The sequence below is a fragment of the Hyperolius riggenbachi genome, chromosome 1 (genome assembly GCF_040937935.1).
Source record: "Hyperolius riggenbachi isolate aHypRig1 chromosome 1, aHypRig1.pri, whole genome shotgun sequence".
Classification (NCBI taxonomy): Eukaryota; Metazoa; Chordata; class Amphibia; order Anura; family Hyperoliidae; genus Hyperolius; species Hyperolius riggenbachi.
In genome coordinates, this window is record NC_090646.1 from 686,375,883 (window position 1) to 686,393,428 (window position 17,546).

Consider the following 17,546-nt stretch of genomic DNA (forward strand, 5'->3'; position numbering starts at 1 on the left):
GTATAGCCAGTAATAGGTGGCTGCAGCATAGGTAGCCAGGGATAGGTGTAGCCAGTAGTAGGTGGCCGCAGCATAGGTAGCCAGGGATAGGTATAGCCAGTAATAGGTGGCTGCAGCATAGGTAGCCAGGGATAGGTGTAGCCAGTAGTAGGTGGCCGCAGCATAGGTAGCCAGGGATAGGTGTAGCCAGTAGTAGGTGGCAGCAGCATAGGTAGCCAGGGGTAGGTGGAGCCAGTAATAGGTTGCTGCAGCATAGGTAGCCAGGGATAGGTGTAGCCAGTAGTAGGTGGCAGCAGCATAGGTAGCCAGGGATAGGTGTAGCCAGTAGTAGGTGGCTGCAGCATAGGTAGCCAGGGATAGGTGTAGCCAGTAGTAGGTGGCCGCAGCATAGGTAGCCAGGGATAGGTGTAGCCAGTAGTAGGTGGCCGTAGCATAGGTAGCCAGGGACAGGTGTAGCCAGTAGTAGGTGGCTGCAGCATAGGTAGCCAGGGATAGGTGTAGCCAGTAGTAGGTGGCCGCAGCATAGGTAGCCAGGGACAGGTGTAGCCAGTAGTAGGTGGCCGCAGCATAGGTAGCCAGGGATAGGTGTAGCCAGTAGTAAGTGGCCGCAGCATAGGTAGCCAGGGATAGGTGTAGCCAGTAGTAGGTGGCCGCAGCATAGGTAGCCAGGGACAGGTGTAGCCAGTAGTAGGTGGCAGCAGCATAGGTAGCCAGGGATAGGTGGCCGCAGCATAGGTAGCCAGGGATAGGTGTAGCCAGGGATAGGTGCCGCAGCATAGGTAGCCAGGGACAGGTGTAGCCAGTAATAGGTGGCAGCAGCATAGGTAGCCAGGGATAGGTGTAGCCAGGGATAGGTGGCCGCAGCATAGGTAGCCAGGGATAGGTGTAGCCAGGGATAGGTGGCCGCAGCATAGGTAGCCAGGGATAGGTGTAGCCAGTAGTAGGTGGCTGCAGCATAGGTAGCCAGAGATAGGTGTAGCCAGTAGTAGGTGGCCGCAGCATAGGTAGCCAGGGATAGGTGAAGCCAGTAGTAGGTGGCCGCAGCATAGGTAGGCAGGGATAGGTGTAGCCAGTAATAGGCGGCTGCAGCATAGGTAGCCAGGGATAGGTGTAGCCAGTAGTAGGTGGCTGCAGCATAGGCAGCCAGGGATAGGTGTAGCCAGTAGTAGGTGGCTGCAGCATAGGTAGCCAGAGATAGGTGAAGCCAGTAGTAGGTGGTCGCAGCATAGGTATAGCCAGGGATAGGTGTAGCCAGTGGTAGGTGGCCGCAGCATAGGTAACCAGGGATAGGTGTAGCCAGTAGTAGGTGGCTGCAGCATAGGTAACCAGGGATAGGTGTAGCCAGTAGTAGGTGGCTGCAGCATAGGTAGCCAGAGATAGGTGTAGCCAGTAGTAGGTGGTCGCAGCATAGGTATAGCCAGGGATAGGTGTAGCCAGTAATAGGTGGCTGCAGCATAGGTACCCAGGGACAGGTGTAGCCAGTAGTAGGTGGTCGCAGCATAGGTAGCCAGGGATAGGTGTAGCCAGTAGTAGGCGCTCGCAGCATAGGTAGCCAGGGATAGGTGTAGCCAGTAGTAGGTGGCTGCAGCATAGGTAGCCAGGGATAGGTGTAGCCAGGGATAGGTGGCCGCAGCATAGGTAGCCAGGGACAGGTGTAGCCAGTAATAGGTGGCTGCAGCATAGGTAGCCAGGGATAGGTGTAGCCAGGGGTAGGTGGAGCCAGTAATAGGTGGCAGCAGCATAGGTAGCCAGGGATAGATGTAGCCAGTAATAGGTGCTCGCAGCATAGGTAGCCAGGGATAGGTGTAGCCAGTAGTAGGTGGCAGCAGCATAGGTAGCCAGGGATAGGTGTAGCCAGTAATAGGTGCTTGCAGCATAGGTAGCCAGGGATAGGTGTAGCCAGTAGTAGGTGGCCGCAGCATAGGTAGCCAGGGATAGGTATAGCCAGTAATAGGTGGCTGCAGCATAGGTAGCCAGGGATAGGTGTAGCCAGTAGTAGGTGGCCGCAGCATAGGTAGCCAGGGATAGGTGTAGCCAGTAGTAGGTGGCAGCAGCATAGGTAGCCAGGGATAGATGTAGCCAGTAATAGGTGCTCGCAGCATAGGTAGCCAGGGATAGGTGTAGCCAGTAGTAGGTGGCCGCAGCATAGGTAGCCAGGGATAGGTATAGCCAGTAATAGGTGGCTGCAGCATAGGTAGCCAGGGATAGGTGTAGCCAGTAGTAGGTGGCCGCAGCATAGGTAGCAAGGGATAGGTGTAGCCAGTAGTAGGTGGCAGCAGCATAGGTAGCCAGGGATAGGTGTAGCCAGTAATAGGTGCTTGCAGCATAGGTAGCCAGGGATAGGTGTAGCCAGTAGTAGGTGGCCGCAGCATAGGTAGCCAGGGATAGGTATAGCCAGTAATAGGTGGCTGCAGCATAGGTAGCCAGGGATAGGTGTAGCCAGTAGTAGGTGGCCGCAGCATAGGTAGCCAGGGATAGGTGTAGGCAGTAGTAGGTGGCCGCAGCATAGGTAGCTAGGGACAGGTGTAGCCAGCAGTAGGTGGCTGCAGCATAGGTAGCCAGGGATAGGTGTAGCCAGTGGTAGGTGGCCGCAGTATAGGTAGCCAGGGATAGGTGTAGCCCGTAGTAGGTGGTCGCAGCATAGGTAGCCAGGAATAGGTGTAGCCAGTAGTAGGTGGCCACAGCATAGGTAGCCAGGGATAGGTGTAGCCAGTAGTAGGTGGCCACAGCATAGGTAGCCAGGAATAGGTGTAGCCAGTAGTAGGTGGCCACAGCATAGGTAGCCAGGGATAGGTGTAGCTAGTAATAGGTGGCCGCAGCATAGGTAACCAGGGATAGGTGTAGCCAGTAATAGGTGGTCGCAGCATAGGTAGCCAGGGATAGGTGTAGCCAGTAATGGGTGGCCGTAGCATAGGTAGCCAGGGATAGGTGTAGCCAGTGGTAGGTGGCCGCAGCATAGGTAGCCAGGGATAGGTGTAGCCAGTAGTAGGTGGCCGCAGCATAGGTAACCAGGGATAGGTGTAGCTAGTAATAGGTGGCCGCATTATAGGTAACCAGGGATAGGTGTAGCCAGTAATAGGTGGTTGCAGCATAGGTAGCCAGGGATAGGTGTAGCCAGTAATGGGTGGCCGTAGCATAGGTAGCCAGGGATAGGTGTAGCCAGGATAGGTTCCCGCAGTATAGAGAGCGGGGGGTAGGGGGGTTGGAGGACGCAGCGGCGGGGGGTACAAATACTCAATTGCCACCGGTAGGACCTGCACCCTTGTACTGGCTTCATTCTTCTAGGAATCAGCTAAACCGACACTCAAGACCATCAAGGTGTGGTCTGACGAGGCCAAGCTGAAACTGCAAGCCTGTTTTGACTGCACTGACTGGAAGTCCTTAGAAGCGCCAGACCTGGATGAATGGGCAGATAATGTCGCTTCATACATCAGTTTCTGCGAGGACTCCTGCGTACCAACAAAATCATACAAGATGTACCCGAATAACAAGCCATGGTTCACTAATAAGCTTTGTCGACTGCGGAGAAGCAAGGAAGCTGCACACAAGTCCAGGAACCAGGAGGACTACAGGAGAGCGAGAAACTACCTCAATCGAGAGATGAGGGTAGCCAAAAGGGAGTACGCTGCAAGAATGGAACAACACCTGCGATCTCTGGACACTAGGGCTGTATGGAAGGGGCTGAAGGCCGTCACTAACTACAAGCCCGAACTGAAACATGCAACACCCAGCCTCAAACTCGCTGAGGAACTTAGCAGATTCTACTGCAGGTTAGAGAACAAGGTGCGGGAGGAGCCCGAATCAGCCCACCCCTTTGGCGGTGAGCGAGGCCGAAGTCCTGCGCCTCCTATCAACGCTAAACGCCAGGAAAGCCTCCGGCCCAGACGGTGCATCTCCAGCCTGCCTGAAAACCTGCCGTCAACAACTTGCTCCCATCCTCTGTGACATCTTCACCAAGTCACTGCAGGAAAGCAAGGTTCCCACTTGCTTCAAGAGGTCAATCATCATACCTGTTCCAAAAAAAGCAGGGGGTCGCGGACCTTAACAATTTCAGGCCGGTGGCCCTGACGTCTGCCATTAGGAAAACCCTGGAGCGAGTGGTCCTAGCCTACCTCAAGCTCTCCACTTCGCCCAAACTAGACCCCACCAGTTCGCCTACAGAGCAAACAGGTCCACCGATGACACAATCAATATTTGTATGGAGCTCATCAATGACCACCTTGACAGGCCAAACACTTATGTCAGAATACTTCTCCTGGACTTTAGCTCGGCTTTCAATACCATCTATCCACGCATACTTCAAGAAGACCTAGCTACCGCTCAAGCCTACGCCTATGGATCACAGACTTTCTCAATAACAGGTCCCAAGTCGTCAAGGTCATCAAGGTCGCCGATGACACCACCATTGTTGGCCTTGTCACTAAGGATAACGTCCAGGAGTACTGTCAGCAGGTGGAGAGAATCTGCAACTGGAGCAAGGAGAACAGGCTGGTGCTTAACGCAGCAAAGACTGTCGAGCTAATAGTCGACTTCAGGAGGTCTGCTCCCACCCCACCTCCAATCTATATTGATGGCCCTGAAGTGGCCAGAGTGCCCTGTGCCCGCCTTCTGGGCACTACTATCTCCAGCGATCTCAGCTGGAAGCCCAATATCACTGCCATCCAACGGAAAGTACAGCAGAGACTTTACTTCCTCCGGCAGCTAAGGAAGGTCGGCATGACACAAGAAAGACAAAAATTACTTACGGTAATGTCTTTTCCAGAAGTCGGAAGGACAGCAACCCTGAGACTTGTCTCCATCCAAACTACACTGGACAGGAACTAGATAAAAAAGATTTGCATAATTGGTTAGGCAGGCAGAACATATATAAACCCCTCATGCTCTTACCCCCTCAGTTGGTAAAAAAAGACTCCACACATAATGATGCTTCAAAATAAATTTTAATAGAAACAGCGGTGGGTAGTAAAGGGTGCTGTCCTTCCGACTTCTGGAAAAGACATTACCGTAAGTAATTTTTGTCTTTCCCAGAACGTCTCAGGACAGCAACCCTGAGATGATATACAAGATAACCATTAGGGAGGGACTACAGCCTGTAACACTTTTCTGCCGAAACTTAAATCGGCACTAGATAAGACATCAAGCCTATAGTGTTTCACGAATGTGTTGTGACTTGACCAGGTGGCTGCCTTGCAGATTTGCTCAACCGATGCTCCTGCCCTCTCTGCCCATGAAGTTGATACTGCTCTGGTTGAGTGAGCTTTCACTTTAGCTGAAAGTTGCTTTCCTTGTTTGGTATAAGCGAGATTAATAGCCTGTTTTAGCCATCTGGCTATAGTTGCTTTAGAAGCCTGTTTACCTCTGAACTTTCCTGCAAATAGTACCAAGAGGGCGTTCGAAAGTCTCCATGAACTGGTGCGTTGCATGTACTCCATAACACATCTTCTGACATCCAGATGATGCAGTCTTTCCTCCTTTTGGTTTGCTGGATTATTGCAAAAAGAGGGAAGGAATATCTCCTGCGATCTGTGGAATTTTGATACCACCTTAGGCAAAAAAGCTGGATCCAACTTCAGTGTGATTCTGTCATCTGATACAATACAGTAAGGCTCTAGGATGGATAATGCCTGTAGTTCTCCCACTCTTCTGGCTGATGTTATCGCCAAGAGAAATGCTGTCTTGAGTGACAAATGTTTATCTGAACTTTCTTCTAAAGGCTCAAACGGAGGATCACATAACCCTTGCAGTACTGTGTTTAAGTCCCAAGGCGGTACTCTATTCTGAACAGCAGGACGAAGTCTTTTCAAAGCTTTAAAAAATCTTATGACATATTCCTCTTCCGCCAGCCTTCTGTCCAGGAAGACACTCAAAGCTGACACCTGCACTTTCAGGGTACTGATGCTTAAACCCTTCTGAAATCCACTTTGAAGAAACTCCAAAACAGAATTTGATTGCGCCAGCTCTCTGGCGTTGGCGTCACACCAGGAACTATAAACTCTCCATGCCTTATAATAGATCTGACGTGTAACCTTTTTTCTGCTTTGTATAAGAGTCTCTGAAAGTTTGTTAGAGAAGCCTTTCCCCTTTAGTAATCGCCACTCCGGCTCCAGGCAGAAAGATGAAGGAGGTTCAAGTTGGGGTGAACTGCTGGCCCCTGGACTAATAGATCCGAGTGGTCTGGAAGGATTAGATGTTCTGAAGCTAACCTCTGCAACAGTGCAAACCACGGTCTCTTGGGCCAGTATAGGACCACTAGAATTCCCTGAGCTCTGTCTCGATAAATCTTGCTGATCACTTTCGATATCAAATGGATAGGGGGAAACATGTACATAGTCTGGTGACCCCAATTGATTGAGAATGCATCCAGGGCCCAGGGCTTGTCTTCGGGACACAGGGAGCAAAACAGACGGCACTTCGCATTGGTTCTCCTGGCGAACAGATCCACCTGAGGCACCTCCCACCGGTCTGTAAGTCAGTGTTCTCCCCAGAAATTTTTTCCAGCCGGGTGGCATGAAAAAGTAGCCGGGTGGGGCACAACCGGGGGAATGCAGGGAGTACATTTGAAATCGGCACCGGTAGACTTGGGCGCAGGATACAGCGGTATATGGCTGATCCTGCTTCTTGCACAAGTCCGGGCCGTTTTAATTACTATTCCCCCTCCAGGCCGACATGGATAGTGGGGGAATGAAATAATTTGGCTTCCAGCATTAGCTGGAAGCCCAATTATTGTTTTTTTTAAGCAACTTTGGCTCCGTCTTTTGACGGAGCCAACGTTACTCACTGAGCGCCGCTATAGACTGATTGCCATTATAGTCTATGGCGGCGCTGGCTGCGCCCAAATCTAGCAGGGCTGGCGCAACTCTGCTCACAGCATAGGAGGAGGAAACAAGCTGATGTTAGCCGGGTGCTCACCAAAATTAGATGGGCGGAGAATGTGACCAAAAGAGCCTGGGGAGAACATTGAGCCTCCATATGGCTCTCATTTCAGGCGTGCTTTAAGAAATACACAATCTGTCTTAAAGGGACTCAGCTGAAAATAGTAAAAAGATTTTGGGGAGGAAGCCCCAGGTATGTATAAAGCCCCATCTACACAATACGATTCTTTGTACAATTCGATTACGATTCTATTTATGATCCAATTAAATCCGACATGTCCGATCGGGATTCGATTTGCCATTGTTTTGCAATGGCAAAGCGAATTGAATCGAATCCCGATTGGACATGTCGGATTTAATCGGATCGTAAATAGAATCGTAATTGAATCGCACAAAGAATCTTATAGTGTAGATTGGGCTTAAATCTTTTTACTATTTTCAGCTCTGGTACACTTTAAAGTGAACAGTGCTTTTTGTTATATTTGCAGCTACAGAAATCCATCTGACAGTGCAGGTGAAACAGACATCATATAGTTAACACATGTCCAGAGCTATACAGCTATATGTATTGGGCATCGTTAATTGTACACAATTATTCAGTCAATGGTTTTGGGGTTGATTCCTCTACCAATCATCTGATTGATAAAGTTTTCCTTGTTTGTGGATCCCATCGATTATTTCCGGCTGAATGCTATTATTCGATCAGGAATCGTGTTGCATGTCCATGTTCTACAGATTACTCTGAGAAGCTACAAATTCACACAGATAAGAACTGTGTTTTTTGTGTGTGTGAAAATGCTAAGTGCAGCATGGTCTGAAAGGACATGCTGGCCCGTGTGATTTCACAGGTTTATTATTGTATCCTTAGGGTTAAAAAGGGGGGGGGAGGGGGAGAATAAACGTCAGGACAGTTTTTTTTTGTGTGTGCAAACTGTCTGAGGTCACAGCTGAGCTGCCAGCTACATGCGTTTTGCCTGTATCTGTTCTGATCAGGTTTGTTATCTTCAGTGCTGCGGTCAGTGAGCTCCGTTCTCCAGGCAGCCAAAACATCCCCTCTCTATGCAACTAGTCCGCAGCTGCCCCGTAGGTCTTGTGACAGCCGGGGGAGGAGGTGAGTGATTGCCTGCACTCCCCACTCCTCTCTAGTCTTCTAAACACAAGTGCCGTGTATTTCACAGAGACAGGCAAGTAATTACCGAATACACACATTCAGAGGGGAGGGAGGGAGACAACTGACCTAATGACGCAGCTGTGAGGAGGAAAGGAGGCTCCGAATTACAAAGCCAAATGGCCGCAGTCTGCCCTGCCTTTATAGCTACACAAACACCAGAGTCCCTTCTCTGTGACTGACTGTTTGTATCGTTCGGCTCCTTCCTGGAAGAGCACGCTGCAGTCAGATGGTCCCGCCTACCGCCGAACTGAGCCAATACCTGTAGGAGCCTGCTGAAAAGCAGGAGATCTCGTACACAGAGGAGAGAGCCCAGCGTGTGACGCAGCCGGGCGGGGGGCTTACCTCACCCGGGCGGAGCGCCCACCTAATTGATCCTGGGGAGAACACTGGTAAGTTGTTGAAACACTCGGTCGTTGAGGCTCCACTCGTCCTGTGAAAGCCTCTTTCTGCTCAGGAAATCCGCTAGGCAATTTAAGGTTCCTTTTAGATGAACAGCTTTCAAAGACTGCACATTCTGTTCCGCCCAATGTAGCATCCTTGATGATTGATGTAGCAGCGATCTGCTCCTTGTGCCTCCTTGATGATTTATGTAAGCAACCACAGTACTGTTGTCTGTGCGGATCGTGACATGTGCCTGTAGAATCTGAGTACCGAATACTTGTAGAGATTCCCAAACTGCCTGTAACTCTCTGCTGTTTGAGGACCGAAGACGAGATCTGTTCGACCACTGTCCCTGGGCTGTGTGAGAATCGAGGTGAGCTCCCCATCCCCAAGAACTCGCATCTGTTATGACACACTGTGTGGGGAATTCCCAAAGATTCCCTTTCAGGCAATTTTGAGGCTCGATCCACCAGAGTAAGGATTGTTTTACACTCCATGGGACTAAGAGTCTTTTGTCCAGAGAGGAGATGCGTTTGTCCCATTTGGATAGAATCCAGGACTGTAGAACTCTGGAGTTAAGCTGACCCCACTGTACTGCCGGGAAGGAAGATGTTATTGTCCCCAATAGTGCCATAGCCTTCCTCAGAGATATTAACTTCAGGTTCTGAAAAGAGAGAACAGACTTTAACAACATTGTTGATTTTCTACTAGGCAAAAAAAGTCTTTTGCTGACTGTACAGATCTCAAACCCCAAAAATTCCATCTTTTGGCGGGGAGTTAGGGCTGACTTTTCCCAATTAATTAACCACCCCAGGGATTGAAGGAAGTTTATAGTGATATTCATTTGGTCATTCACAACATCCACTGAAGGGCCCCAAATAAGCAGGTCATCTAAATATGACATGATCTGGATAGACTGAAGCCTAAGGCCTGCTAATACTTCCGCCATGACCTTAGTAAAAAGCCATGGAGCAGATGATAAACCAAAGGGTAAAGCAACAAACTGAAAGTGCCTTACCTCTCCCTGTAACACCACTGCGAACCTCAGGAACTGTTGAGATTCTAGATGAATGGGTAAGTGAAGATAGGCATCTTTGAGATCCAATGACGTCAAGTAGCAGGCTTCCTGTAGGAGGTTTACCACTGAACGGATGTTGTCCATCCGGAATTTTCTGTATCTCACTACTTTGTTCAGTCTTTTGAGGTTCAGAATGAATCTGTAACTTCCCTGAGGTTTCTTGATGAGGAATACAGGAGAGTAAAACCCTCGTCTCTCGACACCTTGGTACTTTCCTGATGACCCTCTTTTCCAGTAAGGACGACACTTCTAGTTGGAGAGCCTTGGCCTGAGCTGACGCACTTGGAGGGGGGGTGATAAAGAACTGGGATGGTGCTGGGGCTATAAACTCTATCTTGTATCCCTCTAAGATAATGTCCAATAGCCACCTGTTTTTGAAGACTGTGTGCCATTGTTCGTAATAGTGGGCTAGCCTGCCCCCCACTGGAATCCTGGCGTCATTGCTTTGGTTGTTGTCCGGAAGAAGCATAGGGGGGGGTTATTTCTTGATCGCTGAGTTTTATTAGGGATCCACTTTCTTCTCTGGGAACCCTTAATCGTCTGTTCCGATTTGTCCGTGGCACGAAAGGAACGATTAGGGCGGAAAGTTTTCCTCTTGTACGGAAAATTCTTTTTCCTGTCAGCCGATCTTTCTAATGTCTCCTCCAATTTGGATCCAAATAGCAAGTTTCCTTCACAAGGAATACTACATAATTTCGATTTAGATGATGTGTCTCCCTGCCAGGTCTTCACCCAGATTCCTCTCCTGGCTGAGTTAACCAAGGCGGTGGTCCTCGCTGTGAGTCTCACTGAGTCATCTGCTGCATCAGATAAGTAATTAGTTGCATGCAAAATTTTTGGGAAAAAATTCAATATTTCTTCTCTGGGGATTCCAGAGGCAATCTGGGATTGTACCTCTAACAACCATAACTTTAAAGACCTTGCTACTGCAGTGGAGGCGATTGACGGTTTAAAATTCAAGGATGCTGCCTCCCAGGCCCTTCTTAAGATATTATCCATTTTCTTATCGATTGGGTCTTTTAAACTCCCAAAATCTTCAAATTGAAGATCTGACCTTCTGGAAACTTTCGACAGGGATGGGTCTAACTTAGGTGCTGTCCCCCAACATTTCTGGTCTTCCGGACTATAAGGATATCTCTTATTTAATGCTTTTGGCCAAAAAGCTCTATTATCAGGATTATCCCATTCTTTTTTGATAAGCCCCTTAAGACTACTATGTACAGGTATAAAAGCAATCTGAGGGTCAGAAAGGGTTTCATACATCTGGTCGAGGGGAGATAGAGTTTTCCGTTCAATTGTAATACCCATAGCCTGGTGCATCGCTTCTAACAGCTCTTTCATAAAGTCAGTTGAAAAAGCAAACTTTTGATTCTTAACAGATTTATCTGTCGATTTTTCAGTCTCTGATGGAATATCCTCCAATGAGGAAATTTCCAACTCCCCCTCTGACATGTCTGACTCAGCTGAATCCTCCTCTCTCCTTTTCCTTTTCAAAGTAATATCCTCTACAGGGGCCGGCCCGGATGGACCCGGTCTTTCTGTAATAGGTGGGGGATCTGAAATAGGATCTGATTTAGAGGAAATCTCAGGCGCTTTAATTGTCTGCACCGCAGATGAGATCTCAGATCTTATCCAACCTTTAAGTTCTTTCATCATAGAGGGAGTTTCGTCTCTAACTATCTTCTTTGTACACTCCTGACACAACACCTTAGATGAGGATGATAAGGTATTGCCACAAACAGCACATTTCCTTGACTTATGTGATGATTTTGACTGAGGTAAAGATTTGTCAGGCTTTTCAGGCTTATCTATTTTATCAGCTTTCTCATGTCTTGATCCGGATCTGGATTCAGATCTAGAGTCTGATTTATCCGGTTTAGGCTGAAATACAAACAAAATACCAGCCATTAGCCTGAAGAAACGCCAAACAAACCTCTCTATCAGATATGAAGCAAATAACACATTGCACATACCAGAGAGGGAACAGAGCTTGACTCCACAGAGCCCTGGGAGGAAGATCCAGTGGCAGCCTCCATAGTCACCAACAACCATATGTGACTATAGCCGAGCTTTTAAATAGCTCACCAAATTTCGCCCGCCCCCTCATACAAGGACTGCCTACCTTGGCGAAAAAACAGCATCCAGAAGCGCTTGTACAGCTGCTGGTTTGCGGAGTCAGCCGCCTTCTCACTCCCTCCCTGCAGCCTCGCTTCAGTGGAGCGCACGCCGATGCCAGGAACTTCCTGCTTCCGGCGCTGGGTCACGTGCGGCGCCGGTCACGTGACTTGGGGGCGGGACTTTCTGAGCCTCCGATCCGCTTCCGCTTCCTCCGCTCAGACCATCCCAGGAAAGGCTGTGCGAGCAGCATGATCCCACGCACTCAAACTAGCGTGCGCAGCCCAGGGGATCATCCAAGCCGCGGCTCCTGCAATCTAGCATGGGTGGCCAGCCCTCCCCGACATCTAGCGTCCTGTGGACAGGAAGACAACTGAGGGGGTAAGAGCATGAGGGGTTTATATATGTTCTGCCTGCCTAACCAATTATGCAAATCTTTTTTATCTAGTTCCTGTCCAGTGTAGTTTGGATGGAGACAAGTCTCAGGGTTGCTGTCCTGAGACGTTCTGGGAAATTCTGACCAGTTTCTACTCAGCCACCATTGAGTCAATCCTCTGCTCTTCCATCTTGGTCTGGTATGCTGGTGCCACCGCCAGCGACAAGCTAAAACTACAGAGGGTCATTAGGGCGGCAGAGAGGGTCATCGGGTGCCCCCTCCCCTCACTTGCACTACTGCACAACAAGAGACTGAAATCCAGGGCATTGAGGATTGCCAATGATCCCTCGCACCCAGGCCACCGATACTTCAGTTTGCTCCCTCTGGGCCGGAGACTTCGAGCCATCCCCACAAAGACTGCGAGACACAGGAACTCCTTCCCATCGGCTGTCGGCCACTTCAATTCCCTCCATATACTTCCATCAAAGCAAGCCCAAACAAGCTGGGGGGCAGGCTGCGCCACGCCCGATCATTCAACGGAAGCAACCACCTCACAAGGCTAACTGCTGGTCATCGCTAGGCCACTAAATGAACTGTGATGTGTGTATGATGTTAAATGCACAATGTAATGCAATCTATCTCTGTCGCTATGCATTCTTCTCTGTCTTCTTTCCTAAGCTATGTGTATGTGCCAAAAATAATTCCGGGCATGATCGCTCGTGCTTGGCGAAATAAACGATTCTGATTCCTGTTCTTGTGCTTAATTTCCTTGTAATAGCACCCAGGGGCTCTGTTTCAGGGAAATGTGACCCAAGAACAGGAAGGAGGAAGAAGCCAGTACAAGCGTCCCGGACCCGCCGGCGAGTATTTATCCCCGTCGTTGTTCATGCGCCCGCCGCTACCTCACCCGCCCCGGAAAAATGCTATAACGCGATTGTGCATGGTATGATTACCAAGCACAATAAAACTGTGGTATACAGTCATACCGCGGCAACCCCACCAGGGAAGTACCTCACAGCTCCCTTAAAGAGAACCAGAGGTGGGTTTGAAGAATATTATCTGCATACAGAGGCTGGATCTGCCTATACAGCCCAGCCTCTGTTGCTATCCCAAAGCTCCCTAAGGTCCCCCTGCACTCTGCAATCCCTCATAAATCACAGCCACGCTGCTGACAAACAGCTTGTCAGAGCTGGCTGTGTTTATCTCTATAGTGTCAGTCTGCTGCTCTCCCCTCCTCCTGCAGAACTCCAGTCCCCGCCTGCATCCCTTCCCTCTCTGCTGATTGGAGGGAAAGGACAGGGGCAGGGACCGGAGCTATGCAGGAGGCGGGGGAGCAGCTGAGACTGACACTACAGATGTAAACACAGCCTCAGAGCACGGCTGTGACTTATGAGGAATTGCAGAGTGCAGGGGGACCTTAGTGGGGTTTGGGATAGCAACAGAGGCTGGGCTGTATAGGCAGATCCAGCCTCTGTATGCAGATAACATTCTTTAAACACACCTCGGGTTCTCTTTAAAACTTACATCCGATATCTCTACCGAACTGTGAACTCAAAATGTATCCCAAAGTATTATACCCCAAAATAATTGCTGATTAAATGTCCTTAGTGTGCATAAATATAAAAAAGGATATTGTATATGGAAAAATATTAAGGATTATCAGTAAAGGGAAAAATGTGCTCCTATGAGGTTCTCACCTCAGCAGGGGGAGCCTTTGGATCCAAAAGAGGCTTTTACCGTCCTCCTCTGCCCCAGCGCTGGACCCCTGAAGGAGTGCTTGTGGACACGTCATGAGCTCACACAGGCACCGTAGCTCCGCCCCGCACGTCTTTCTTCAGAAAAAGCCAGGATTGGGTCCGCGGCACCGCATAGACGTGAGCCATCTGTGCCTGCACAGTACCACAGACCAGAACGGGCTTGGCAGGACAGCTAGCACGCATGTGTGAGGAGGTCGCATCGATGGAAGGATCCCAGGGGAAGCCTCTTTAGGATCCAGAGGCTTCCCCCTCCCGAGGAGGGAACCTCACGGGGGAGTTTTTTTTTTTGTTTTATTCAGATCTCTACTGCACAGTACAGCTGACCCGATGGGGCTATTTCCGCTGGAGACTGAGCAGTAAGTTGCTAGTGGGCATGCACTGGCCATGTGTTTCTTCTCCAGGGGCTGCCAGCGCTGGACCTCTGATGCTGAAGAGGACAGGGAAGCCTCATCAGTATCCAGAGGCTCCCCCCTGCTGAGGCCCTGGATTAAAGGTGTTGAACAATACTGCGTTCAGGGCCGGTTCTAGACTTTTTGCCGCCTGAGGTAAAATTGTGAGGATGCCCCCCTATAGGTAGTATCCTTTCACACTATAGCCGCGCCAATATTCTGTATCACCGTTTGTGATCCACGAGATTCCTAAAAACAGAAACACAGCAGACCAGACCTTCTCATAGTGAGTATCGTCTCATCAGTGACACCCTTGTGCAATCGCACACACTGCGTGAGGGATAAGGGTACTATCACCAGGGTGGATGGGGATCACACACCCCCCCCTTTCCTTCCCTGCTCACCAGAAGATTTCTTGTCAATACTGCATATCACAAAGCATCCATGCCGTTTAAAACCTTAAAAACATCAAGCGTATTCACATAGCATAAAACCGCTTTAATAGGCTCCCAATGGCCCCCAAGTTAAAACTGCGTACATAAAATTTTCTTGTATATTAGCATATCACAATACCACATCGCCGCCAGCTCCGGTCACCTCTCACATGCCCAGGCCGCGTCTCCTCCGGTCAGTGGTAATACAGCGTGCGTCCTCCAAGCTCCGCCCTACGCGTTTCGTCACGTACCAGGTTGTGACTCATCAGGGGCTGCAGCCCCTGATGAGTCACAACCTGGTACGTGACGAAACGCGTAGGGCGGAGCTTGGAGGACGCACGCTGTATTACCACTGACCGGAGGAGACGCGGCCTGGGCATGTGAGAGGTGACCGGAGCTGGCGGCGATGTGGTATTGTGATATGCTAATATACAAGAAAATTTTATGTACGCAGTTTTAACTTGGGGGCCATTGGGAGCCTATTAAAGCGGTTTTATGCTATGTGAATACGCTTGATGTTTTTAAGGTTTTAAACGGCATGGATGCTTTGTGATATGCAGTATTGACAAGAAATCTTCTGGTGAGCAGGGAAGGAAAGGGGGGGGTGTGTGATCCCCATCCACCCTGGTGATAGTACCCTTATCCCTCACGCAGTGTGTGCGATTGCACAAGGGTGTCACTGATGAGACGATACTCACTATGAGAAGGTCTGGTCTGCTGTGTTTCTGTTTTTAGGAATCTCGTGGATCACAAACGGTGATACAGAATATTGGCGCGGCTATAGTGTGATTGTTTACGTGACTGGGACTTGTCTCTGTGCATAGTCAGCAGCCTATCAAGGAAAGTGAGGACTGAGCGCAACATCACGGTGAAAAAAAAAAAAAATAGGTAGTATCCTTGCCCCTGGAGAGTGTAGCAGCAGGCTCAGCAGTGGGGAGGGGAGTCAGCCTCCCCCCTCACTCACCTGGGGCCCTCGTCCGCGGTCCCCCTTTTTATTTGTGTCAGGCAGCGAGCAGGGAAAGCAATGACTCGCCTGCTTGCGTTCTACTGCTTGCGTCACTTGCTGGAATGCCGTCCACTGTACTGCGGAAGTACAGTGGATGGCATCGCAGGAAGTGACGCAAGCAGTGGAATGCAGCACCTGGAATAGAAGCGGGCGAGTCATTGTTTTCCCCGCTCGCTGCGTGACACAAATAGAAAGAGGGGGAACACGGACAGATGAGCCTCAGGTGATAGAAGGGTGGTCTGACCCCCCACCCTACTGCTGTGCCCACTCATCCCCCTTCGTGGCTGCTACCCCCTCCAGCTCAGCAGCCCCCCACCCATGGCCAAGCAGGCTCTGCCCCCCCCCCCCCCCACTTCCACCACCTGAGGAAGCTGCCTCCCTCTGCCTCATGGGTGGGACGGTGGCAACTGCATTTAGGCAACCACAACAGCTTGTTACATGTCTATAGAAGGATTCTCTTTCAGGTCTTTATGCTTGGTACACACCATACAATTTCCAGTCAGATCAATGGGTCCAATTGATAAATTGTGACAGGTCCGATCAGCTCCTGATGGATAATGTGACTTTGTGTAGTAGTGATCATAAAAACTAATCCGTTATTGAAGGGGAAGTGATGAGATATGTCAGAAAGACTTGACTAGGCGCACTGATGTGATGGGGGATTGCCTGGTGTGTGGCAGGCCTGGCAGCAGATAACATTCCCAGCCATGTGCTCTCCAGGCCCCGCCTTTATCAGCATACCTCCCAACTTTTTGAGATGAGAAAGCGGGACACTTAAGCCATGCCTCTGCCACACCCCTGGCCACGCCCCCATCACACCCCTAGTCCCGCATACCATAAAGATTTCATAAGAAAAATATGTTGTTTTATAATTCAAGCCACACTGGTCCTTTCTATCCTGGTTCATTTTCCTTCATAGTAACATTTTACAATTAGTAATATATCAATGTAAAGGATGGGAATAAAGTTTAGAGTGAATCAAACACATTGTTTAGTAGAGAAATATATATATATATATATATATATATATATATATATGTACATACATACATAGAAAGAGGGACAAAGTCCTGAAAGAGGGACACATGAGGAGGACAGAGGAACAGGGCTCCCAAAGAGGGACAGTTGGATCAGGATGGGGTCACACTGCCAGTATTCTGCACACTGTGTGGATGTGTATGCAGAGAATCACGTGACTGATCCCAGCAGCTGGTGTAGACAGGGAGCGGCGTCTCCTCTCCGCCTGACTGACAGCAGCTGTCCCGTCACAGAAGCAGTGTTCCCTGTGTGACCCCAGCCCGGGGCGTCCAGTGTTCATGTGACTGCTATTCTGTCAGGTACGCTGAAATGGAGCACCGACCACACTCCCTGCAGTCACCGGGCCCACAGCGTCTCCTCTCCCTCCTGCACACGCATCACTGGCGCTCTCCCCGCTGCTGTCACTGCTTATATCACTGCTGTATATTATAGTAACTGGTTACTTATTACACCTGACAGAAGCTATAAACTCCTGAGGAGGGGGCGGGGAGACTCACCTGTACTCTGCACTCGCCTCACACGCAGCCGCTCCTGTCACAGCGCCACTACTTTCACTTTCCCCTGCAGACACTCCCGCTCTAACTGCGCCGCCCAATCACAGCGCACTAACAGGAAGGCAGCAGCCAATCACAGCGGAGGAGGAAACAGCTATGCAGGGAGGCACAGGACAAACAAGCGTGAAGCAGGGGCGTATGACGGTGACGTCACTGCGTCTCGTACGTATTACTTTACCGCCGCCATGTTGAGTAAGGGCAGCCTTATGGTAAGGAGAGGAGAGCATGACTGAGGGTGAGGCAGAACGATAGTTACAGTGTATGAATGTCATCCAATAACTCAGATAACCGGATATAACAATTCACCCACCACCATCAGCTCCACATATCACCTCTACTCTAATACAGCTGCTGGAGACTATGACTGCAACACAT

General features: G+C 49.8%; 1 protein-coding gene across 2 annotated transcripts in view; it reads right to left on the reverse strand.

Moving 5' to 3' along the window:
* Nucleotides 1–17,192, reverse strand: part of LOC137532599 (NACHT, LRR and PYD domains-containing protein 3-like) — a 738,694-nt gene extending 721,502 nt beyond the window's left edge. For both annotated transcript variants that reach the window (XM_068253288.1, XM_068253308.1), the window contains exon 1: nt 17,115–17,192. The gene's annotated coding sequence lies outside the window, so the exon portion shown is untranslated. The remainder of the gene's footprint in view (nt 1–17,114) is intronic.
* Nucleotides 17,193–17,546: the final 354 nt, after the last annotated feature.